The sequence below is a fragment of the Passer montanus genome, unplaced genomic scaffold (assembly GCF_014805655.1).
Source record: "Passer montanus isolate IOZ18808 unplaced genomic scaffold, ASM1480565v1 scaffold4, whole genome shotgun sequence".
NCBI lineage: Eukaryota > Metazoa > Chordata > Aves > Passeriformes > Passeridae > Passer > Passer montanus.
Genome location: NW_024368818.1, coordinates 11,700,951 through 11,726,135, shown reverse-complemented (window position 1 = coordinate 11,726,135; position 25,185 = coordinate 11,700,951). Strand labels below are relative to the sequence as shown.

At 46.8% G+C, this 25,185-nt stretch overlaps 1 long non-coding RNA gene across 1 annotated transcript; it reads left to right on the top strand.

Annotated features, from left to right (window-relative positions):
- The first annotated feature begins 2,287 nt into the window (after positions 1-2,287).
- Positions 2,288-25,010, top strand: LOC120506666. Its single transcript, XR_005628569.1, has 4 exons — positions 2,288-2,445; positions 17,558-17,693; positions 20,258-20,308; positions 24,853-25,010. It is a non-coding gene; the product is annotated as an uncharacterized LOC120506666 (long non-coding RNA).
- The last annotated feature ends 175 nt before the right edge of the window (positions 25,011-25,185 follow it).

The window sequence follows — 25,185 nt, the reverse complement described above, 5'->3', positions numbered from 1 at the left end:
GTTCAGCACAATCTCCTGATATGATTCCTTGTGGCAGACAGCTGTGGGCTATGATGGCACAGAAGCTCTGCTCTGGCATTACCTGGTTCTAGTATAATATAGTATATTGAGTACCTTTTACATTAATAACCGCCATGGCTCTTCACAAGGCGTGCTTGGATCTACACTAATCACCATCAAGTTCATTATGTTCAAACGTTTGGACATGAAAGCTGTGAGGTAGAATCAGGTGCCCTTTGGCAGAGGTAATTGCCCTGGTGGAAATGGCTGGTGACGCTCAGGGGCTGCAGGGGGAGGTGGGAAGATGAAGGTGCTTGTAACGTGTCCCTGAGCAGCATCAAAGAGAAAACATTAATCAAAGTGGGAACAACAAAGGGCAGAGGGATGACTGATCTGAGAACAACGTCTTGTCTTTCTTGTTAGCTGCAGAGTCAAATTGCAGCAGATGTTCTCAGTGGTCACAGCCTTTGAAGGCCTAATGATGCACAATGAAAGTGGTTGTGAAACCTGTAAATTAATGTCTGGATGCACAAGAGCAATGTTGGAAAGAAAATGAAAGTTATGGTACCAGATCCTTGAAGATGGCAGGTGTTTGTGTTCCAAGAGTGAAACTTTTGGACTTTTCTCTGAAAAGTATTTTAATTTTGCAACTATTTGAGAATCATCCCTGATGCAGTGGGCATATTATTCCACTGTACAGTGCTGATAAGGGCCTGTTTGAGCTCTGCTTTGGAAGGAATACTCTGGACTTGAACCTTCCACCTCCCATAAGCATGTCGCAGTTTTACAGACTGAAGCTATGGGGATGATTTTCCTCGAGACAGAGAAATTTGGAAATACTCTCAGCAGCCCTCCCACATATCCAATAAATCTGATTAAGATCTGAAAAAGGCTTCATGACAATAACAGTAAGCTCTACTGATTATATTAGCATATTAGGCAGCATTAATGCCAAAAACAAGAGGCTGGATTTGAGTGCCATCAGCCTGCTTGGCTCCACTGCCTTTTGCAATTAGCACAGGCTAGTGACGAGTAGTGAGAAAGCTGTTAAGGGTTCTCTTGTTTCTCACAAAGCTGTTAAGGGTTCTCTTGTTTCTCACAGTCTGCCTTGGAATCAGGCACTTCCTGTGGCTGTGGTTTCACCGTCTGTTTGGTGGCTGCGGAGCTACTCCTTCAGGAAAACAAACATGTTCTTTCCTCACACCCAAAATACTCCAGTCTCCATTTTTCAGGAGCCACAAGACTGCAGCAAAGCAAGGCAGTTGATTGTGCAAGATGGTACACTCAGAAATAGAGAGCTGCTGCTCCTGGTCTTCTTGAATTGGGTGTCTCACAATCTCCACACAGAAGGCATATGAAAATTCAAAGCTGTTATTGCAGTAATAGCTTTCTGGGATGTGCTTCACACAGAGATTAGAGAGGCTTTTGCAAGAATCAGCAAAGAATCAAGAGAAAAGTAGAGTGTCTATGGAAGACACCACAAACTGCAGAAGCCATCTTCTGGCTGGACTGAGGTTTCCAAAACCAACCTGAACTGCAATTACACAGCTACAGCTTCCACCCAGCTATACACACATCAGACAGACTTGGGGTTCAGAGATTTCTCTTGGGGTTTAGAGTTTCCTCTTCATCTTTTGGAGGAGGCTGCCTTTCCTGTGACTTTTTCCCATTCCTTTTCTTCGGAGGTCCTCTTCTCTTGTGGCTGTTCTAGTTAGTGAGAGCTGCAGCATCCTCTGGGGCAGGGATTCCCAGCTGCACGAGGTGTTGGGGGAATCCATGGGTTGGGACTTGGCCAGCTTTACCTCCCCTGCCATATCCCCACCATGTGAGGGCACCTCTGTCACTCCACAACCTTCTACCCTGAAGAGCAGAGCAAGGACCAGCAGCTTCATGGGGCTGTGGGATTTCAGGAGGGGTCCCTTTGTCCATGGCATGGGCAAGCCTAAGGAACCTGTCTGCTTTTGTGCTGCAGCAGAGCTGAGTGCACCTCGATGGGGGGTTATTTTTAATGGATGATGCAGCATGGCAGCGGGGCTGGCACAGAAACTCCTGGCTCCATCCCCTGCCCTGTGCTTGGGTGGCAGGTGGTTGCAGGGTGTTGTCTCTCTCTTGTCAGCCTGGCTGTAGCTTCCCTCCAGAGCATTTTAGGACTGTGCTAATTCCCTAAATTTAACCAGTGATGTCAAAGGCTCATGTTAGCTCCCTGCACGAAGTCCTGTGCCCACACACACACTGATGTAAACCAGGAATAACTCCGCCACCACGTAGATTTGAATCGTGTCCCAAGCAGTGGCACCCAATGCCCAGTTTTGTAACAGAGACCCCTAAGCCTTCTCTGTGCAGCTGGTTCAGCCACACAGCTGGGGGGAAGGAGACTCTGGGGCTGGGAACACTCACAACAGGAGAGCTGGATATAGCTGGCAGTGCAAGGAGAGACCTCTCAAGGTAAGCTGGAAATGGAGCACTGTTATTTATTGATGCAGTGATGGCCAGAGAGCAGGTAGGGGGATGACTGTGTTTGGTTTGGCTACTGATCTGAGGAATTGGAAGAGGAAAGGAAACACACTCGGGTGTGTATCCAAATCAATGTTACTTTCTGTTGTTGGTTTTGTCAGTAAAATGGCAAAGTAAAGAAGATAAAGTTCTGTTCAAAACAAAATGTGGGATGGTGCTGGAGATACCTGTCTGACTTTGGGTGCTGGCTAAAGGAAAACAAGGGAAACAAAGGGCTCGTTTCACAAAAATTCTGGATAGGTGGCAGCCCCCCACCAACTTCCCATCCACCTCACTCCTTCCCTTCCTGAACCCAAGAGGCAGCACCCCACTAGTGCTCAGGATATGGACTATCTCCCACTCAGCTCCTCCCTGAAAAGTGAAGTCCAGAAAGACTTTGTTAGGAAAAAGTGTCTGTTTTCAGACAGAATTAGGCAGCCACAGAATTTCTCATCCCATTGCCTGGAGCAAACCTCTCCATTTGTCTGCTTTCTCAGAGGAGTGCAGTGCTTGCAGCTGGGTAGATGTTTAGCACAAGACCTTTGCCCCACCAGTTCAGAAGAACTGGTGAGCAGGATGAGATGTGAAGAACAGGAGTTTTGCCATGCAGATGTTTTGGTGGGGAATGGTTGTTTGTGAGGATGGACTCACTCGGTGGTAGTAGGGAAAAGCAGTCTCAGCCATATGTGATGTTTTGCTGCCTGGGCAGGGCACGGATGAATGGAAGGGCTGAGCCGAGTTAGCACAGAACATCCATCACCTCTGCATTTCAGTCTGGCTGCAGGCTGTTAAATACCCCCTGGAGCCCTTCTTGTCACCCAGAGCTGAGCTGCAGAGCTGCAATCTTGGCTTGGGACTGGCAGCATCACGGGAAACGTGTGGAGAACTTACCCTGGGAGTAAAACAGTCTGAGCTAAGGCTGGGAAGAAACACTTTTTGAGCTTTATATAGCTTACCCCTGCCCCTCCCCAGCTTCACAGGAGGATCAAATCTCATCTATATGTTTTTTGATTTATTAGTTTTGTTGAAAGAAGACTTACAGCCCAAGATTGTAACCAAAGGGTTAAGGATGTAGGAAGCTCAGGTCAGAGACCTGCATTAAAACAGGCCAGCTGAGGTCCCCCCATTGTCCTGCCTTGACTGCTGATTGCTGCTGCCTCCCAGGTGGTTTTTCCACACATGAGCTAAAAGTTACAACCTAAGAAGCTTTTCCTGGCAGAAGTTTTGTTGGAAGTGGTACATTCCTGAAATGAGGGAGGAGAAAAAAAAAAAAAAAGATTAGTTGATATTTTCCAGGGAAATATTGATTCCTCTGGCAATTGGGAGGCAGTGGGATGAGCACTGGGGCTACAGGAGCTGCTGCTGATCCTCATGAGTCCAGGTGTTGAGGGGACAAGGCACTTCCATGGGTAGGGAGCATCCCTGAGGTCTCTGCGCATCCTGGCCACTTCAGACACAAACGACAGCCCTTTGGAAAACTGCAGAGACTGGTAGGCAAGCTCCAGTGCCTGGGAAAATAAAACAGCAGTGGAAAACCCACTGGCATGGCACAAGGCACAGACAGCCAAGAATGGGCTGTTCCAGCTTCTCATGGGGGAAAAGAGGTAGATTTGGTCTCCTTTGGGCCCCATCCATGGAACATATGCAATGTTTCATCCATCATGAAAATATCTTGAAGGAAAAGCCTAAATCTTGGTGTTGCAGATAATCCATTCTTATGTTCAGTGTGGTGCAGTGTCCCCATAGGGGAGGAGAAGATCGGTTTGCAAGGGACCATGCCTGTTTTTGTGGAGAGACAAGACTGAGATATTGAGGCAAGTAAAGACCGCCATAATTTTTTTGGAGGAAGCCTAAATGTAGTGGCTTACTGGAAGGAAATAAAGGGAAAGTGCAGCCTCTGTCGCACCATTTTTTTGGGAAGAGACATGGAATTGCTCCATAATCCTAGAAGGTGGTGCCTCCAATTTGCTTAGGCCTACAAAGAATGCTTCTACCATAAGAACAGAAAAATGCCTGAGAGCAATTGCTTTCTTTGGGGCAGAGGGTGTCAGGCAAAAATTAATGTATTTAATCGAATTGAAAGCTTATTCTTTGTTTATTCATGGCAGCAAAAAACTCTTAAGCAACCCCTAAAAGAGCTCATAGCCACAATACTTCTGCTTAGAGAATCATAATGGGCAACGTGGGTAGGACTGACTGTTACAATGAAGTGGGTGGTAAAGCCACAGGAAGGTTTTCAGTTCATTTGCACCATCACAAACATGTCAGTATTACTGGAGGTATCTTTTTGGCTATTAAGAAGTGTAGGGCAGTTATTTGGCTCCATATAGTAAAAAAAAAGAGCTATCACCATCCATTTACTTTGCTGCAAATGGGGGGTCTGCTCCATCATTTCTTGAAGTCAGGGAAAATATTATTGACTGGATTATGTTTCTCTTTGCCCCACACCTGGAGCCGTTTCCATTTGAGAAATGCTACCACCAATGTTGGATTGCTGATGAATTTTTCAGTAATGTGCATATGAAAGTAATACCACCTCAAGGGATGATTGAATCACCAGGTGTCTCAGTCTGCAGGATGCAGCTGGACACGTCCTGTCAGACACTGTTCTTCCATAATTGACCTGAGCAGACACTTTTTTTACGGCTGTTCCTCACCGATAGCTCATGCTGGCTGTGTGGCATCAGCGTTCGTCAGTCTCTCGTGAATCAGCAAACCAGGGGGTGGATAATTGCTACTTTGGTTCCTTGCTGAGAGTTTAAATAATATGCACAAATTGAAACCCTCTTATTGATACAAAACAAAAGTCTAACAAATACTGAGGTGGTAACCTGAAAGGAGAGGAGATGACGTGCTCCACATTTCAGCTGGAACAAATGTCAGCTGCAATGCTGACGTTTTTCAGGTGGAATCAGGCTTTTTTTTCTTAAGTAGCAAGTAGACCTGGCTGGAAAATTGCGTTTCTCTTTACTGAGATATTTAGAAGTTTCAGCTTTTGGGTTTGTTCTGATGTAGAGCATCAGGTCCTCTCTAGTTTGTCATGAGAACCAAAGAGAATGAGGCAGGGACCTGGTAACAGGGACTCACCCACCACTATGCCTTAGATAAGACTGGTGGCCAAAATCTTGCCCAGTGCAATTAGTGGTGGGGGTTATAATTGCAGCATCCTCATGCCCTGGGAGCAGCCCTGGCTCCCCCATGCCACTGGGTAGATGGAACACTGTGTCAGGTGGGCTCTGCCCTGGATGCATCCAGATCCTCCTGCAACTAGAGAAGGGACCTGCAGGGAAAGTGAAGCATGAAGTGACCACAGCATCAGACCACACTGTTCACGGGGAAGAGCAGACAGCCAGGAGAAAATCAGCAGAAAGCAACTGTTGGCTGACTTCTGTGATCCTAATGGAAGACATTAGAGGCTGAGCCCAGAGGCAGAGATCGTCACACCCTCATAAACTGGCACCAGACTGCTGGCTGTAAGGAGACAAAAGAGATTTGTTTCTCTTCTCCCCAGTACTGTTGCAGGACTTGCGCATTCCCATGGGAGTGAGAGTGGGCTTGCCCTTGGATAGAAAAATACAGAGCTGGGGGAGATCAGATCTGGGCATTGGTGAGGCACAGGAAGCAAAGGTGCTGGGTCAGCCCTGAACTGAATGAGGAAGGATTAGGATGCCATAAGGATGACATAAGGATGCCATGACCCCTATAATAAGTCAGATAGGGAAGGATGGAGAAGGCATCCTTCACACAGGTCACTGAGGTCTGGTTTTGCCATCAATTCCTCCCATAGTCACCGACATCACCACCACTGTACCAACCTCTTTCCTGCTCCTGTCTGATCCTGAGGAAAGCAATTCAGTGAGAGGCTGGTTGGATTCCCTCTGTATTTTTTTTCAGAGTTCCAATTTTGTTCAGCACAGAAAGATTGTCCCAGAAGCAGATTTCTCTGAAGAGGGAGCTGTAAATATTTTATGTCTAAGTTAGTCCTCTGGAAAATATGACAGCAAAAAGTGTTTCCTTCCTGCCAGTAGAGATCCTGCCTGAGCCTCAATTGCATTGAAGGATGTATGTGGATATTTGAGCAAAGAAGTTTTCTTGGCCTGACCCATCCTTCACCAGGGAGAAAATTATGGTGGCTGTGCTGTCTGTCAGGGTCTCAATGAGACAGAACTCTTCCTCTCTGACTCCCATCACTGAATAACCCAGACACTGCTGCCCATTTTTGCCTGAGACTTCCCACTGCCTGCACCTGGCCTGGGACTTATCTCCTTCCATCAGTCACCCTTTCCTCCTCTCCCTGGAAAAGGCAACCCAGCATGTCTGTGAATAAGACGGTGTTACATGGTCTAGGCGTGGGGACTGGGACAAACTGGCCCTCAGCCAGAAAACTCCACTGCTTCTCTAGAGGCAGCTGTGCAGGGCCCCACAGTGCTCACAATATGGACAATCTGCCCCTCAGCCTCACTCATGCCTGAAAGGTGAAGCACAGAAAGGCACAGAAAAGCTTTCCTAGGAAAGAATGTCTGTTTTCAGACAATTTTCTGACAACAGTGGGACGACCCCTCTCATCCTGTTGACTGGTATGATCACCTGTCTCTATTTGCTCCATTCTTTTGGGGGAATGCAGTGTTTACATCCATGCAGATGTGTAGCAGAAGATAGGCCCCATTGTGAAGACTTCTCCCACCAGCTCAGAAGAACTGGTGACCAGGATAAGGAGCAAGGGATGGGAGAGGAAAGAGTGGGTTTACCCACTTTGTGGGTAAACTTTTCTGCAGCAGATGCACTGCAGTGCAATGACTGCTCATCTCTGCCTCGCCCAGACTCACCTGGGAGCTTGGCTTGGGCTGAAACCATCCCCTCCATTTGACTCAAGGTAGATCCGTGCCTCTGGCTGTAAATCTCCTGGGAAGCTCATGACTCACAGCGAAAGAGCGGCAGAGCGCTGTGAATTATGCAGCACTGGCTTCTCACCCTCCTGAAGGCGGTTTTGGCTCCCCAGGGTGTTTGTGCAGGAGTGGGTGAGCCTGTGCCACGGTGCAGCGACCACAGCCCTGCACGGACATGCCGGGAGGAAGGTAAGAGCATGCCCCGAGTCAACAGGCCTGGAAAAGCCATCAGGACTTGGTATCCCTGTAATTACAAGCCTACTATGTAGTATTTTTTTTTTTTTTTAAAGAAGTTTAACCCAAAGTCTCCATCACAGAAATGACCATTAGTTGACTTCTATCCAACCAGTGATTTCTCCAAGTTTCTCCCACCACAGAGTTGAAGTCTGGTGGCATCCCATCATCCAGGATGGATTCTGGTGCTTCAGCACAACAGGGTCTTGGTGGGAGAGCTTTGACACTGCTGGCTCTGCTCCTGCTGCTCTACAGCTGTGGTGAGCGAGCCTGGGTGTGAGGAGGGCCTTGGGACATACCAGCACAGCCAGGGCTCCCAGCTCCTCCCCTGTGCATAGGTGGTGGCACAGCCAGAATCTTTCACTGCTCCAGACACTGGCTGCCAAGACAGCCAGCACCAGTTGGTGCCATGCTGGCAAGTCACCAAAATGTCTCTTGGTAAGACCCTGAATGCTCTTTCTTTTGTGGCCAGAGCTATGCCATTGGATAAAGAATGGGAGTGCAAGGTATCTGAGGGTCTTTTCCCCTTTTTTTTCATGTTTTAGCTCTTACATTTTTCAGATTCTGTACTGCTTTTGTGTGTAAGTCTAGGCTTCATATTAGGGGATAGTGAGCTGTCTTCACAGGATAGGTAGACAAAACAATTCCTTCCTAGCTGGGGACCAAGGACAGCTGATGCAGATTTTAGGCCCAAGAGCATAACAACACTGGACTGAAGAGAGAAAAACAAGAAGGGTGGGACTTCATGGGCTAAAGCTATAATTGGACAATTAGCTCCAATATGCTAATGGTCCAGAGCTTTTATAAGTGAGACGCCATGACCCATTGTCCATTTTGTGACCATTTTGGGTTGTGCTGCCCAAGGTGAATCCATTGAGGCCTCTTGATAAATACCTACTTTATTCTTTAGCTCCATCTAGCCTCTGTTCTAGGGCAGCCTTTACAAGGCATCAGGCTAATATCTGCTGCTCCTGGACCTGCTGGCTTCCTGAATACACAGGCAACAACCCACCTCATGCCTGGCAGCATCCCAACCTGCTCACACTGCATGAAGGTGCCCAGCACAGCCAGATACTGACAGATGTCTTAGGCAGTGCTGGTCAATGGAATGGGGTGATAAAGCCAAGGCTCAAGAGTTGGCTCAAATGCTGCACAGCACATTTCTGTCATCCAGTACACAGGGTGCTTGAAGCCCTCCTGGCCCTGGGAAAGGGGGCTCTTTGCCTCCTAGGTGTGAGGTTTTCTGTCTAATCTAGTAGCTGGAAGCACTTAACAACCAAGCTCAAAATTTTATATAATCTCCTGAGTACCATAAACTGCCAAGAGACATGATGGATGGTGATGATCTTTCAAGAGATGGAGCAGAAACCAAGATCTATTCACATCTGCCACAGTTGTGTGGGCTGCCTGTGCCCAAGTGAGCTTTTGGATGTCATGTAGGAGTTGGAGCTTCACTTCTGGGATGTCCTTGCTGGAAATCACATGGGAAAACTGGTTACTCTAGAAAAAGATAGCAGAGTGTGAGCATCTGCTGGATCCCTTCTCACCATGGTAAGACCATATTTTTCCTTGCAAGAAGGTAGGGTATTTCCCTTCACTGTTTGCTCTTCATTGTCACCCTTATCTCCTCCCATCTGCTTGGTACAAGTGGCCTCTCTGGAAAGTTAACTTACATGGTAACATTCTCTCATGTTATTTATTCCTCTTCTGAGACTGCCTGAGGTGGCACTTGATCATGGCAGATATCCCTTTCCAGGTATCACTTTCCCCAGGTGCTTCTGACTCAAGGGAAAACCCAGGAAGACATCTACCTTCCTTATCAAGATGTAACTAGCCCAGACACTGCTGCATCACACCATTTTTTCATTCCGTGTCACTGATGACTCAGCCTTCATTAGCAGCAGTCATCAGGGACTATTTCACCCTACATTTCCTCCTGGCTAGAGGCCATCCCATAACCTGTGCAACCCAGTGAGCTTCAGATTGTCTTTACAGTGCTGTGGTTGCTTTTGAGACCAGGCTGCTCCTTTTCCTTGGCACTTCCCGCATGTGGTTCCTCAGACTGCTGAGGAAGGTGGCAAGAACATAGCCCAACATCTCTGCTAGCTTTGGCATTCTGGATGTGGGAATTAGCAAAGCCTCTGTTTCAGAAGATCTCCTTGCAGGGCTACTTCTGACTGTCGAGGGATTTAGACAGCCAGTTGGGTGTTTTTTCCCCTCTGCTGGGTTTCCACGGGTTACTTTCCCATAGATCATTACGTGACTCAGGAAGACAGACACATACCTGGCATACTTGTGGGAACCAGAATGCGAGAGGTGGTGTAGAGCATTTTGAAGCTCTTTGAACAGACAAGAGCAGCTGAATTCCCCTGACTTACCTACCCAAACTAAAGCAAGTCCAGGCAATGGCTACATAGTTTTTGTGGAGCTCTTACCCAACAGAGGACAAACATTTCCCAGGAAAGCTTTGGTCTTGCAGCACCAAGGCACAGAAGCTTTTGTCGCCAGAGAAATCACAGGTGTTTTTTCAGGTAAGATTTGCCATTTCTACATTGCCATTTTTTTAAGCTGTTGTCTGAAATGAGGCTGGAACAGGAACATTTTCTCCTATGACTGCAAAAAAAAAAAAAAAAGACGTGTGCTTTCTGAGAGGTCAGGGATACAGCACAGAGAAATTATCATCTCTTAAGTAGATAAGTGATTGTTATGGCTAAAATATGCCATCCCTTTAAGCAAAAAAAAAAAAAAAAAAAAAAAAAAGAAAAAAAAAGAAAAAGACATGTGCTTTCTGAGAGGTCAGGGATACAGCACAGAGAAATTATCATCTCTTAAGTAGATAAGTGATTGTTATGGCTAAAATATGCCAGCAGCTAATTGCCTGTGAAGATAACTGGCAGAGCTGAGGTGTGGTGGCATTTGGTGCTACTAGTTTAATACAGACAGCTCTGCAACAGACACAAAAAGAGACACAAGCTTTGCTTCGAGGAGTTGCTATTAAATTTTCTGACTTTGGAAGAAAACCAGAGAAGTAAGATAGAGAACTTTTATTCCACATGATGATTTGGAGGACCTAAAAATCTTAAACTCACCGCAAATCTGTACTGATAAGTACAGATTCAGCACTTCCTGCACTGTGTCACCAGAGCAGTGGTCCTGGAGCACTGCCAAGGGTATCCTGCTGTCCTGCCATACCTGTGAGATGGCTGGGACAGGTTTGTGAGCAGCTCCTTTGGGACCATTTTGGGGGGTACCCTTGCTCAAGAGTGAGAGTAAGAGTTTGGCTGAAACTAAGGATATTCTTTTCAAAACTTTTCAAGACTTTGTCTGGTTGTCTGTATACACAGTGGTCCCCAGTTAGAGGTGAGCCGGTTAAATGAAGTTACGACATGTAAATAGGAATTTATTTATTGGTTTGTCTCCTACTTTTACATCCAAAGGGATGTAGAGGATAGAAAAGAGCTTCTAGTGCCAGTTATCTTCACAGGCAATTAGCTGCCGGGATATTTTAGCCATAACAATCACTTCTAGTGCCCATCCCCATTAGTGCAGATGACCTGAAACTACCCACCTGTCCCTTGAGACCAGACTGGGACATGTCCTCCAAAAGGGTTTTGTCCTCCAAAAAGCTTATCAAAAATGCCTTAGAGTTCCTGAGCAATGCTGGGTTCCTGACCCTGAGCCCCTTCCCTCTCTGGTCATCCTTGCAGCCCTGAGCTGAGTCAGGGGGATGGTGGCTGCGTTTTGGGGAAGGTTCCCTTTGGAGGAGATTGTCTGTTTCCTGGCTTGTGAATGTTTTTGTTTGTCAGGGTGAGGGGAGCAATACAACTTGCAGCTTGCCCTGACATGTGCCTGCTGTGTGTAAACCTGCAGCTTTTATAAAAAGGGCTCCTGTCTTGAGAACTATGGAGCATTCAAGTGCCTCTTGGCTCTGGGCTTCTCCTTTAGCTGTCGTGAGATCAGATTAATGATGTATTAGTTTGAGATAACTGCCATGAGATCATGTAATTAGCTTGTGATCATACTCTGTGCCAGTTGGCTGAAACTCGATGCTTTTAAAAAAAATTCTTTCAGACCAGCTACAAAAAGAGCTTTTTGATTGATGACATTAACAAATAGCTCATTAGTCACCTTTTGGGCTAATTAAAGGAGAGCACATCCAAGGCAGTAAAGAACAGCTGTGGGTGATTAAAGGCAGCCGTCAGGCTGAGCTCTGGGGTGCAGGGGAAGTAGTTTATCACCTTGTGCCTCTCACTGTGCCCATGCTGCTCCAGGTTAAATGAATTTGTAATGTGCCCCTCAAAGTCCTGATCCTGCCCTGCTCAGCTCTGTAGGGCTCAGACAGACATTCCCATTCCTGCTCATATTGCCTTTGGGCAGATGGACAGCTGCAGGAGGGCAGTGCCTTTGTAGAGCAGTGATACCTGCCCAAGAGCAGCTGCTGCAAGACTTCCCTTGGCACTGCCCTCACATTCTGAGTACATGGCTTTTTTGACACAAAAGTTGTCAAAATTACTCACTTTTTACTCTGGGCAAAGCTGTGGGTCAAGGACTACCTTAACTTCTCTGCACTCATTGGGATTGGGAAGGCTCTGGGTTATTGTGTAGGCAACATAAGGCCCCTTTGGTGAGCATGGGGAGGGAGGTTCCCAACACATTCCTGATGAAAAGAAGGCTATCCCTGTATTATTGCTGGGAAACATCCTAGGTAGAGGCATCTGTCTCACAGCATTTAAACCCATGTGTGATTGCTGTAAGGCTGCTGCCTGAGACCTCTCCCACAGCTTGGCCAAGCTCTCTTCCTCATCTCCAGCTGGACCAAGCTCTTTTCTTCAGTCCCTGCTTCTTGTCTCAGCCTCAGTTCTGCTGAGGATGCCCATATCCTCCCTTTGGTGTGGTGAATATTGTTCCCAAACCCCAAAAGTTGCCTGGAAGCATGTGTTAGGATCAGTGCCCTCTCTTGCTGTAGAACACACTAGCAATGCCCAGCCACCCCTGCAGGGTTTGCAGTGTGAACAGAAACAGATATTTCTCCCTTGCCCCAGCCTCCCTCTCCACATGATACTGAACTCCACTGTCCTTGGTGTGTTCCCTGCTGCCCCATCTACCAGACTCCTATGACTTGTGACCACCTCAAAGGCTGCTGTGCAGCCTTTCTCTGGCCACAGTCCCTGCCCAGGCTCACTCTTACAAGTGAGCTTGTAGCTTGGGCTGCTAGAAGCTGGTGGAGGCTCTGCAGTCACCAGCCCTGGCCTGGCCACAGGCTTGGGGCTGCTCTGATCCCAGGAACCAGTTGTGTGCATCCCACACTGCCTGGCTCCCCCAGGACAGATGCTGTCCACAAGGGATCACACATGAATCCTTCTTAGGTGCTACAGGGTGTTGGAAAGGTTGTTAATCTCAATCAAGAAATCATTAAATGCAAAGAGCTCCAGTGTGCTGTTCTGGGGGCTCCCAGCAAGGTGGTGTGTGAGTATCACCAGCCTCAGGTGGTCACCAGCCTCAGGTGGTCTCCAGCCCTGGTGGTGATCTAGCTGGATCAGATTGAATTGAGTATGTCGTGATACTGTGCTCTTGTTTGTTTCTCATGGAGAAGAGGAGAAGTAGCTGAGTCTGTGTCTTCTGGAAGATCCACTGAATTTTACTCCCAGTCAAGTAGGTGGATGCAGTTAGAGCTCTAAAGCTGAACCATATGCAAGGAGCCATGATAGTTCAGAGAAATGTGAGACCCTTTGCACAGCATCTGCATCTCCACTGAGCAGCACCTGAGCCATGTGGATGGAGCCAATTTTAAGGGCAGTGTTTGGGTAAACACTTCCAGCCTATACTTGTCCAGCAGATCAAGCCCCTGCATGCTGTAGCATTTAGGGTTTGATGCTTTAATCTCTTTTCTGTCTGAGTTAATCTCAGGTCATTAACTTTTATTTTCCTGCTGTTCTGGCCATGTGAATTCTACAGTTTATGGTACTAAAAAAAAAATATCCCCATGCAGTTGCTGAGTGCTCTGAGAGGCTGTGTGGCAGATTGTCTTGAACTGGAAATGCTCCAGAAGAGGAGCTTAACTGGGGCTTGTGCTCCAGCAGCCACTCCTGACAGATGAGAGGGATTGTAAAACATTGGTGAAATAGTCATTCCAACATTATGCTATTTTTTCCTGCGGTTTGGAAGAAATTTGCAGGTTAGATTGAAAATGGACAGTGCTTGTGATCTGCATTGCTGTTTTTGAGGTAGAGTAAAAGCTGCAGAGTGAAAGATGTCTTAATGTATTTAGCCCCTATTATTTTTTTTAATATTGTCTCAGCACATAGGAGGAATGTGGGTCTTTTCTCACCTTGTTTTTCCTCAGAGGAATGGTGGAAGCTATAGGTGTGCAAAAGGAGCACCCCTTGCCCTAGGTGAAGACTGCACACAGAACCTGAGTGCAGGCCCTTTGGGAAATCTCACATTTGATTTGTCTTCTTGAAAGATGGAGTTAATGGGTGTTGGTTTTTGACTGCAGCAAGGCTGAGCCCTTCAAGCAACAGGAGCTGTCATTCCAGCCCTAGTGAGACACCAGTCTGAGTAGCGATGTCTCATTCTCCAGCTCTGCATTTTAGCAAGAGATCTATTGCATGAATATAAATGCAGCTAGTGGGCCTTGTCCTGTGTTTCCACCCATCCCTTTCCCTGCCATCCCATCCTGTTGGGCCGCCACAGCAGACAGAGGGCACAACACGTGCTCTGTGGTGAGACAGGGACCACAAACCCACCTCTGATCTCTGATGCTGGCACTGAACACCTGACACCAGCAGCCTCCACTGATATCAGGTTCTGCTGTGAAGGGAAGAGGTGGATGCCCCAAAGCTACAGCAAAGACTCAGGTTTATGACCTTCTGGGAGTTTGTCACTGCTGGTGTTGTTGACCCAAATAAATTTTGACCTTTGCTTTCTCTAATGTTGGTTAGGCCTTACATTAGGTCAGTGAAATCAGAAGGTCTTACATCTGCAATTAATCTTCTTTGTGAAGAGGGCTAAGGACCGTGTCTGTAAGATTTCATGTCTATATGATTTGGAGCAGAGTGGGGCAGCCAGCAAAGAGCTGAGGTTCCTTCTTTCAGAGAAACAAGTAAATATGGAAAAGCCATTTTATCTTCTATGCTACGTTGATAAATTGCCCTTTTGTTCTTTCTCTCTTATACTTTTATTGAACTTGAAGACAAACCCCTCCCTTGGCAGGTAGAAAGAAGAAATTGCCAGCAGTACACATTGAAGAGATGCCTTTCAGTAGTGTAGCTGTACAAATAATAAGTTTTTCATTTCAGTGGCTGAAGGTAAAAATTGAAAATACTTTTTGGTTTGGATCACTCCCTAAAGGAGAATGTTTCTTTTCTTCTTTGATTTCTTTTCATAAGCGTAGCATGAGACATTCTGGTTTGAGATTATTTACTGCTTTTCATGACTAAAAAAAAATTAGAAAAAGGAAAAGAAAAAGCAAACTAGGTCACTTTCAAGCCAAAACTAGCACTTGAAAGAACAAGAAAAAAAAATCAGTTTTAAAAGATGGAGCCTTGCTGCTCTTCTCAGGACTCTTTTTCTTCTCTTTCAGCTTAAACTAATTACTTAGTTCACCCAAATTTGCCTGAAGTCTCAGCACCTCTTAATTGCAATTCAGGTGAATTTACTACATCAAAAAACTCCAGCCCAGCTCTCTCCGTGCGTGCAGTGACCTGTCCTGCTCATTGCTCACCAAACATCTACAGACAAGTACTTAATTCTACTCAATTAAGGTGTTGAGCAAGAAAATATGTGAAATGATTTCTTGCAGGTCTGGCCAGTTGAGGAAGCACCAGCACACTCCAGGTTCATGCTGGTGAGACCTGGCAGTGGGCTGAGGCAGGGGCTTGGGCTGTGCCATGCTGGGAGCCAGTGGGAGCCAAGTACCTCAGCGTTGGGCTGCTGCCCCTTCCTGCAGCCCTGTCAGTAGATGACAGCTGAGGAGTACCAGTGCTTGACAAACACAGTGGGATGGCCTCAGCCATGCTTTTCTTCCCTGTGGTGGCATGGCCCCATCCATCTCTTTCTTGGCCTCATTTCCTAAGGAGATGGTGCTGGTGTAATGGTGTCCATTGCTATCTGCCTATTCCTCCCAGGAGTGTCCTGAACTGGGGTTGTGACAGCATTAAATTACAAAAAATTCCTACAAATAATGGCAAAGAAAATCAGAGGCTGAGTAGTGATGACCAGCTGCTGGTGTGGTGGGTTTCATGGGACTCATCTCACTATGAAATCAGCTCTGTTGCTGCCATTTGGGGTCTGGGTTTGCTTCAGACAGTGCTAGGGAAAATCTTTGTCACCTCCTTTTCAGCGTCTTCCAACAGAGGGAAAAGCTTGTGGTTGTATCACAACACTGTTTTATGCTTCCTCTATAAATTAGAGGTAGCTGATACCGCAAGGATGATGATTCCCTTCCAAATCCATGTATTCCTGAAGGCCTAGGGATGCATTAAATGCCTGTATGTGCTACCCCACCAGGGATCATAGAACCATAGAATTGCTTGGTTTTGAGGGGACCTTAAAGATCATCTAGTTCCAACAGCTCTGCTGTGGGCAGTACGCACTAGACCAGGTTGCTCAATGCCCCATCCAGTCTGGTCTTGAGGACTTCCAGCTGGGCAACCTGTTCCAGTGCCTCGCCACCCTCACAGTAAAGAATTTCTTCCTAACATCTGATCTAAATCTTTTTATAAGCCACCATTATGTACTGGAATGTGTTATATGGTCTCCTTAGAGCCTTCTCTTCTTCAGGCTGAGCAGCCCCAGCTTTCTCAGCCTGTCTTCACTGGAGAGATGCTCCAGTCCTCTGAGCACCTTCAGGACCCTCCTTTTGACTCACTCCAACAGTTCTGTGTCCTTGTGCTGGGACCCCAGAGCTGATGCAGCCCTGCAGGTGGGGTCTCAGCAGAGCAGAGCAGAGCAGAGCAGAGCAGAGCAGAGCAGAGGGGCAGAATCCCCTCCCTGGCCCTGCTGCTCACGCTGCTCTGGATGCAGCCCAGGATGAGGTTGGCTTTCTGGGCTGTGAGCACACACCATTGGCTGGACAGCTCTTCATCCATGAAAACCTCAAGTCCTCCGCAGGGCTGCTGTCCATGAGTTGTTCTCAGTTGTTCTCAGAGTCTTGCTCATATCTGGCATTGCCCAGATGCACAGGTCCAAGGAGTCAAGGGAAGGAAAATGTCTCCATGCTGATTCCCAGGTGGAACAAACCTGTGAGTTGCACTGAATTCCTGATAGTCAGGAGAATAATTTAGTGGTGACACCAGAAAAGAACTTTTTAGGGTGAAGAGCTCCCATGTTAACTGCTCAATAATCCCCATTTTTCCCAGTGGCTCACAGCCACTGCTCTGGGGCTGGGGCAGCCGTGAGAGCCAAGTGGCCAGGGGTAGCATTGCCTTGGAATGTATATCTGACTGAAACTTCCAGTCTGCAACTCCTGTCCATGGAGGAGCTGGGATGTGGGAACAAGGGCCAGCAAGCCTCTCTGCCCACTCCCCTCACTTGCCAGGACCAGATGGCTGGGCATGTAAAGCCAAGACACACACTCCTGATGGATGCCTTTGTGAAACTTCAACCCACTCAGAGGTAAAACACCATCCCTGCAAGTATCATAGTGGATTAAGAATTTCTAAGTGTAGGTCAGACTGATAACAGAAATTTAAGAGGCCCAAGTCCTGGTGGCCTTTTGATGCAGTGGGAGGTTTGTTGATGTGATAAGTTGAGTAGAGTCAGCAGCTCCTTGGTCCAAGAGCTCCCTGTGAGCTATGTGGCTTTTTCCTCAATTTTTAAAAATTATTTTCTTTTTTTTCCTGAAATATTGACAAGATTTTCCTCTGCTGAGGTGAGCTTCTCAGCAGCTGGCTATGGTCTAGCAGCATGACAGATGCTCAGACTGTCTTTTGATTATTCCCCAGAGAGAGCAGCAGGAGGCATTGCAAGCAGATCTTTGATGCTGCGGATGAGAGATGGACCCTGGTGAAAACTGGAAGCTGGATGAAACAAACTGGTTGTCTCATGGTGGGATCCACCCCTTTTCCAATGTGAAAGGAGGTAGGATATGATTGCTGCCTCTTAATCCACCCAGTGAAAGTGCTGAGAGCCTTCCTAATGTTCTGCTGCCATTCACTGTGCTTGCAGTGGTCCCAAGGGTTTTGCTGTGCTATGTCCAGACACAGGCAGTACTCGGTGTGAAGGTGGGAGAGGTCAGATCCAAACTGTCACACTGACACAGCCACTTGGTCTGCAGCTTGTTTTCCTGCTTTGGAGTGGACTTAAAAAAACCCCCCATATATATATATATATATATATATATATGAAAAAGAAAAAAGGCCCAACACCCATCTTTTGGCCAGTTAATGTTCCACTTGTGCTAGATATAACTACCCCAACTTTCCATGAGTAGGACTCTGCAGATGACCATGGTTGGGAAGGAGTGACAGGAGAACTGACAAAATATTCTCTGCAGTCATATTTGTGTGGGACAATTTAGGTTGGCTGCAGGGATACATGCTGTCCTGGCAATGACAAGGGGGCTGCCCTAACTGGAGCTCCCTGTGCAAGGGCTGCTCAAGGCTTTGGCCCACCTTAGCCAGACACAAGACGTCCCATCTTAAGGCTAGGGTTCATTGCTAACTAGAAATTCCCTGTTTCAGGAAAGCGCTTGGTGCAGATGCAGTGAGGAGTAGCCAGCAGTCCTATTTCCTCTGTCAATTCATGTCTACCTAATTTCCAGTCAACTGCCCTTACTTGCTTTTTAATCCCCATTTGAACATTTGGCAGGAGCAGCCACAAGTGCTCCTTGCTTAGCTCCAGGTCATCTTTTTTACCAGAGGTCCCTGTCCCCTGGGCCAGCAGAAGCTGTCCCTCCCCGGGCAAAGTTCCTTCTTTGTCTGGGATGTGCTGTGCCCCAGACTAAAACCAAAACAAACCCACAGCCTTCCAGATGGCAGCACCTTGGGAACGGAAACACTTTGCTTTGGTAAAGCGCTCGCTTATCTCCATCTGTTTCCCTTGGCTTCCCGCTGATAGCCCAGATGCTGGGGGAAGGGAGAGGGACAAACCAAGATGTGGCATCGCCTCCTTTTCTGTGAGAGCTGAATTACATAAGTAGCTTTATGCTTTTGAACCCATAAGTAGATTTATGCTTTTGAGCCCTGGGCTCAACATCCCCAGCAAAGCACCACTGGGCAACATCCTTATGGTAGAACATCTGTGCCTTCTCCAGGTACCCAGCCCAGGCTGGCTCCAGGGGAACAGCACAGGAATGCTTGCTGCAGTCCACTCTTTTTCCCCATTAGAACAATCTCTGCTTCTATTGTTTCTTAAAAGTCCTTGTTCTGTGCATGGTCTGTATTAGTGCATTGGTTAAATGCCTGTAGACTTCAGGATTGCACTGTGCTTGTGTCTGTAAAGCAGAGGATGGCAGAATCACTGCCATCAAGAGCTCACAGAAATCCAAACCAGCTGAACAATTGAATGTGGCTATACATCGGCTTTTGGTTTTGTATGCAGTCCATTGCTATCCTAAACTCATGGCTCACAACCTTTTCTAACCATTGGGCCTAAGAGCATTTTATAACAGAAGGCAAGATTGCTTAGAAAGGGCACAGGGGATTGCTGTAGGGTATCATGGACCTGCCCAAATGTCCTCCTGGAGCCCCTAGGAATACAGGGATTCACAGACCCCAGATCAAAAGATTTTTAAGTCAAGCCCACTCACTGAAAAAAAAGTCATGAATCATAAAGGGGGAAAAAAACCAAAACCAAACAAACACAAAACCCCCCACCCTCTGCAATTTAATTTTTGTTTTTTTTTCATTTTCCTTGGGTTTTTCAATTTAACAGCATTTTTGACATTGCAAGAAACGTTTGAAAATAGCAAAATCCCCATTAACTATAAGGCACAAATGGAATTCAATGCTTGGTCACATATTCCTGTGTGGTTGTGGACTTTACTGGTGGTAAGTGATCTGTGTGTGTTGTGCTCTGCAGCTGGGAGCAGACAAGATTGGGTGGGCTCATTTATGGGATGCAAAATAAACCCCTACAAGTTGTTGGTGAGAGATGCCACCAGCTCAGGGATTTCCAGAGCCTGTGGTCTCACCTGTCACAGGCACTGAGTTACTGCAGTGCTGCTTTCAGATAACTCATAGGTTTGGTCAACCTTTGAATAATTCTTGCTCCTGCTGGTTAAATCTTCTCCAGCTGCTGATTTTGGAGGAGACTGTGGCACACAGGAAAGCTTTGCTGCAGGCAGGGTGCTCCTGGCCATGCCCTGAGCACTGGATAAATTGAAGAAAGAGAGTGAAGAGCTGTGGTAGGGACAAAAAGGGCAGCACTACCAGGGACCCCAGGGAGGGTACAGATAGAGCAGTGGAGCTTCTGCTCTTCAGGGTTCATCCTGACAAGCCTCAGTCTTGAGCTGGTTCTGAGGTTTTGCAGTAACAGCTGAATTAAAAGAAAATCCTCAGCATGCACATGAAAGCTGTCAGGGTGAACTGGAAGCAAGCTGAGCAGGGGCTTATCTGCAGTGTGATTGAAACAGCCTTGTCACCCCATCTGTCCTCATCTACCTCTCCAGCTGACTTCCCTAGCATTTGTTCTTCTTCCCTCAGACAATGAGCTCTCCGAAGGTGCCCCAGCCCTCTTTGCTCTGGATCAGCTGGGTAAGTCCATGCACAACACATTTTCCTCTGCCTACTTTTTTTAAATTTATTTTTTTAAATGTTGAGTAATTAGGAGATGACTTAAGCAACAAGGCAGCTGCTAAATGCTTTTAAATTTATCAGCACCAGTGCCTCCCTTCTGTGTTGTTTTTGAATGGTATCCATCAGAGGGATGGAATAGCTTGACACTAGATGTGTTTGATAGCTTTCTGTGTTAAATTGATGCAGGATTTTTTTCCCCCACGAGAAAAGGTGTTACCTCTCTGGTGCAGAGCACTATAGGATGCTGTTGTTTCCTGGCTGGGGGTTTGAGGCTTAGCCAGCAGCTGGTACTGGAGTTTCTGTGACTTTCTGGCACCTTGCAATATGATGAGGGATTTTTCTTCACCTGTGAGGCAGAAGTAGATATAAAAGCAAGAGAGAAGAGTAAGACACTTGGAAAGAAAACAACCTCAAATGAGCAATGGAAGCTGAAGGCTTCAGAGGCTGAATCCATGGGGAAGCCTCATCTGGCAGTGATCTCCCTTAATTCCAGGGCCAAGGTCAAAAGAGGTGTGTTTCTCAGGATGAGTTAGAGGTGTTCTAGATAAGGTGTGGTGAGGACCTGAGCTGCAGGATGGGAAGCTTCTGAAGGAGGGTTTCTGGCCATGCAGCACTGGAGGTCTGATATGCATGGAAAGGGGAAAAGCACAGAATCATGAAATGGGTAAGGCTGGAAGGGACAGGACCACAGTGGGGTCATCTGGTCCAACCTCCCTGCTCAAGTGCCATCAATTGCACAGAGTTGCATCCAGATAGTTCCAAAATATCTCCAGTGAGAGAGAACCCCCAATCTCTCTGGGCAGTCTCTTCCAGTGCTTGGTCACCCACACAGTAAAGAAACTTTTCCTCCTATTCAGGTGTCTGCTGCAGCTTGTCCTATTGCTCAGCTCCACTGAGAAGGGGCTGGCTCCATCCTCTTGACACCCTCCCTTCAGACACTCACAGACCTCAGGTCACCTCAGTCATCTCTTCACGAGGCTGAGCAGGTCCTCAGCCAATCCTTGTAAGAGAGATGCTCCAGTCCCTAAATCCTCTTTGTAGCCCTCTGCTGTATCTGCTCCAGGAGCTCCACGTCTCTGTACTGAGGAGCCCAGAACTGACCAGCTCCCACCCCTCCTGAGAAGAGCATTCTGGAAAGATGCATGCTGAGCAATAAGATGTGCTGGGACATATGCCAGTCTCAGGATTAGGTACCCTGCCTTGCTCTTTGTCAGCATGGTGGGACTGCCACGGCATGCTGCAATGTGCATCACCTTGGCAGGAGCAAGCACTGGCCCTTCCTCACAAGGAAAAGGCACCCCCCTCTTCATTTTCACGGCAAGAAATTCTCCACACTTGGAGGTACTCAAAAGCTCTCTAGACATGGACCTGGGAAGTAGGCTGTAGGTGGCCCTACTTGAGCAGGGGATTGGACCAGATGAACTCCAAATGTCCCTGCTAAACTCAATCTTCCTGTGATTCTGTGACTACCCTGCCCCTCCTGAAAGCCACCTTGACCCCACATGATCCACATGCACCCACTGGGTACTCACCACATATGGCACTGGTGGAAACTTGGGATAGGAGGGTAAAACTGCAGGAGTCCAGAGAGTGATTTTTATCAAGTATAACTATCTGCAATTTATATTTCTGCTGCTAGGAGACAGGTTCTTGAAAAAAAATTCCTAGAAATACAAAAATGCTTAAAAACTGTATGCCTCACTGATTCTAGAAAAGGTGGCACATCGAGTGGTTTTCCTCACTGGCAGTGAGGGTCACATTTTAAAGTAGTCCGTGTGAGTTCTCTCCACTTGGTGTCAGGATAGAGACTGCTCTGACATGCATTCACCCAGAGGAGTGTCTTAACAGGGAGTGGGAATAAAGCCAGGAGCCTTCCTTTGGCTGCCTCATTCATTACCTGATTGTGGTTAAAACGTGTCAAATAACTTTAAAATGCATTTTCTGTGACAGAACATAGACCAGCTCCTTTTATCCTCTTGATTTTCCTTTTCTTATTCCTTGAACAGAGTCTTTCCTCAGTGGCATGTGCCCATTTCTCCCAACCTTGGCAAACCCTCTAGATCTTAGTATTTCGTGACAAAGAAAAAGCCCCCTTTCCCAAATAACAAGTTGTGGTGCTTTTAGGAGGAACTGCTCAGACACCACTTTCCTTTGCCCAAGTGTTTAGACATCCCTCAGTCTGGAAAAGATTATCCAAACCCGTGCTTATATCACCTTACAATTCCACTCTGCTTTCCAAACATAGCACAATACATGATTACTCCATCCAAGGTAGACTAGACAGACGAGGGATATGAGATAGCAGAAGAAGTAATGGAAATATGATTTCTTCTCTTGCCTTCCTCCCAGCTGGTAAGTTTTCAGCTGGATCAGTCCCCTGGCCTAAGTCAGGCACAGCTGTCTGGTTTGCAGTGCCAGGTAAGACAGGCAATAAGACCAAGCACAGGTTGGAGAGGTAGAGGACAAGGCCATCCCAGCAGCACCTTGGTTTTATGCTGTGAAGTGATTGTGTAACCAAAGAATACCAGGTCAAAAATACAAAGCCCTGGTCAAACCAGCCACCTGACCAGCAGGAGTTATTAGTAGAGGAGCAGCAGATAAAGGAGTATTACAATAAGAACATGCTGAGACAAAACATCAGTATTGTAATAAAGCATCATCAGGAAAAAAATCACAGAAAGGCAGGTTTGAGCAGGACTGCAGGAAGACAGATACACCTCACTTCTGCCTGGAGGCAGGGATAGTGGCTCCTGCTCACACATCACCCTGTGTGCAGGACCAACTCATCCTAGCAGCCTTCCCAGGCAACTCACCCCCGTGCTCTGCTGCCCTGGAGTGGTTTCCTCCGTGTCTCATTAGATTTCCATAATTTAAGCCAAAGGCAGGCATAAACAGAAAAAAGGCCTTCTAAGGGTCAGACTGAGAGTTTCTTGCCCACTCTGCAGGGGCTGAAGGGGGCATCCAATGGAGGATCAGTGGAGTCTATCCCTTTTTTCTTGCTCATCATGTCTTTGACCTCTAGTCCTGTGTCCAGCTTTCTGTTGGCTTGTCCCAGCTTGCAAATGTAAAAAGCTGTCCTTGGATATTGTGTCATTTGTGGAAGTGCTGTTTGGGACCAGATTCATGAGAGGTTTTTTGCATCACATCATACAATGAGTAACTAATCTTTAAGAAAAGTTTTGACCAGACATGCATCCATCTTTTCATATTTTATTGTAGCCCGGGCGTTCCTATCCTGCGTATAGTGACACCATATGACACAGTACCTGAAGTCATACTTATACACCACTGCATACAGCATCTGCACCTTCTCATTCATCTGCCAGGTTTATCACCTCATTGCAGCAGGTTAGATGAGACTGACAGCTCTGTTCTTGCTGAATCTGGGCTGAATGTTTCTCATACTCTCCTTTTCTACATGTTTGCAAAAATTTTAGTGATTCCAAAGCTTCCAATGATGGAATTAACAATGAATGGGAAATCCCTTCCTAGCTCTTTTTACTCTCCTTGTCTTAAAGATTTGTGATCTGCTTTGCCCTGCCCAACCTTTGAAAACGTCTCTGTGGTCTTCTTCTGTGTAAGTCAGTGCATGGCTCACCTGTACCTTGTGCAGTAAGAACATTTCTGACATTCCTTGGAGAAGTACCTGGCAAAGGAGGCAAAAGTGACTGAGGGAGAGAGCAGCTTCCATGAAAGCAGGCTCTGAGTAAACTACAGCTGAATTAGGTGGAAAAGAGATGCTTGAAGGAAGGTACAGTAGCAGTACAAGAATTCTGAATGGCATAGAAGTAAATAATTGCAAGACAGACATGGGCATAGTGGATGTAGTCCAGCAAAGAGCCAAAAGGGGGATGAAGGGACTGTGGCACTTGTCCTGTGAGCAAAGGCTGAGAGAGCTGGGTTTCATCAATGTGTATAAATATGTATAGGAATGTTGTAAGGAGGTTGTAATCAGACTCTTTCAGTGGTGCCCTGTGCCAGGACCAGGGACAATGGGCACAAACAGAAACACAGGAGGTTCCCTCTGAACATCAGGAAACAGTTTTCTTCCATGACAGTCACCAAGCACTGGCACATATTTCTCAGGGAGGTTGTGGACTTTCCATCCTTGGAGTCATTCCAAAGCCACCTGGACATGGTCCTGGGAAACAGGCTCTAGGTGGTCCTGCCTGAGCAGGGTGGTTAGAGCAGATGACCTGCAGAGCCTCTTCTGACCTCAACCAGTCTGAGATTCTGTGAAAGAAGGAAAGGCTTAAAACAGCCCAAAGGAAGTACATCTTCACTCAGCACACAATTCCCTTGTGCAGCTTGCTGTCACAGAATGTTCAGGGTGCAAAAAGTATGAATGGGCTCAACAAGTGATTAGAAAACATCATGGGAGAAAGGTCTATGAAGGGCTCTCAAATTTGATGACGTAGCTAAACCTTCTGTCTCAGGAAGGGAAATGGGATCATGTACTGGAGCAAACAGCACTTTTAATGTTCTATGTATTTTCTTTGCAGTCATCTACTGGAGGGGACACTAGGAGCTCTCAAACTTTGCAATAACCAGTGTGGTCCTCCTTGTCTTAGGTCAACAGTGACTAACCAGAAGAAAAAAGAAAGAAAACAAACCACCCTTTCCTTTCTTCATCTCCTCTCTCACAGCTTTAGCTGCTGGATTTCAGCAGATATGAATCAGATGGTGACTGTTGTGTTCCTTTTGTTCTGTAAATGATTAAAACAGAACATTTCACACTTGCTTTGTGGCCCAGCAGAGAAATGCTACATTTTCGCCTTGGCAGATCCTGAGGTGGAATTTCTGGCCATGGAGAAAGTGAGATCAGGGAGAGAAAA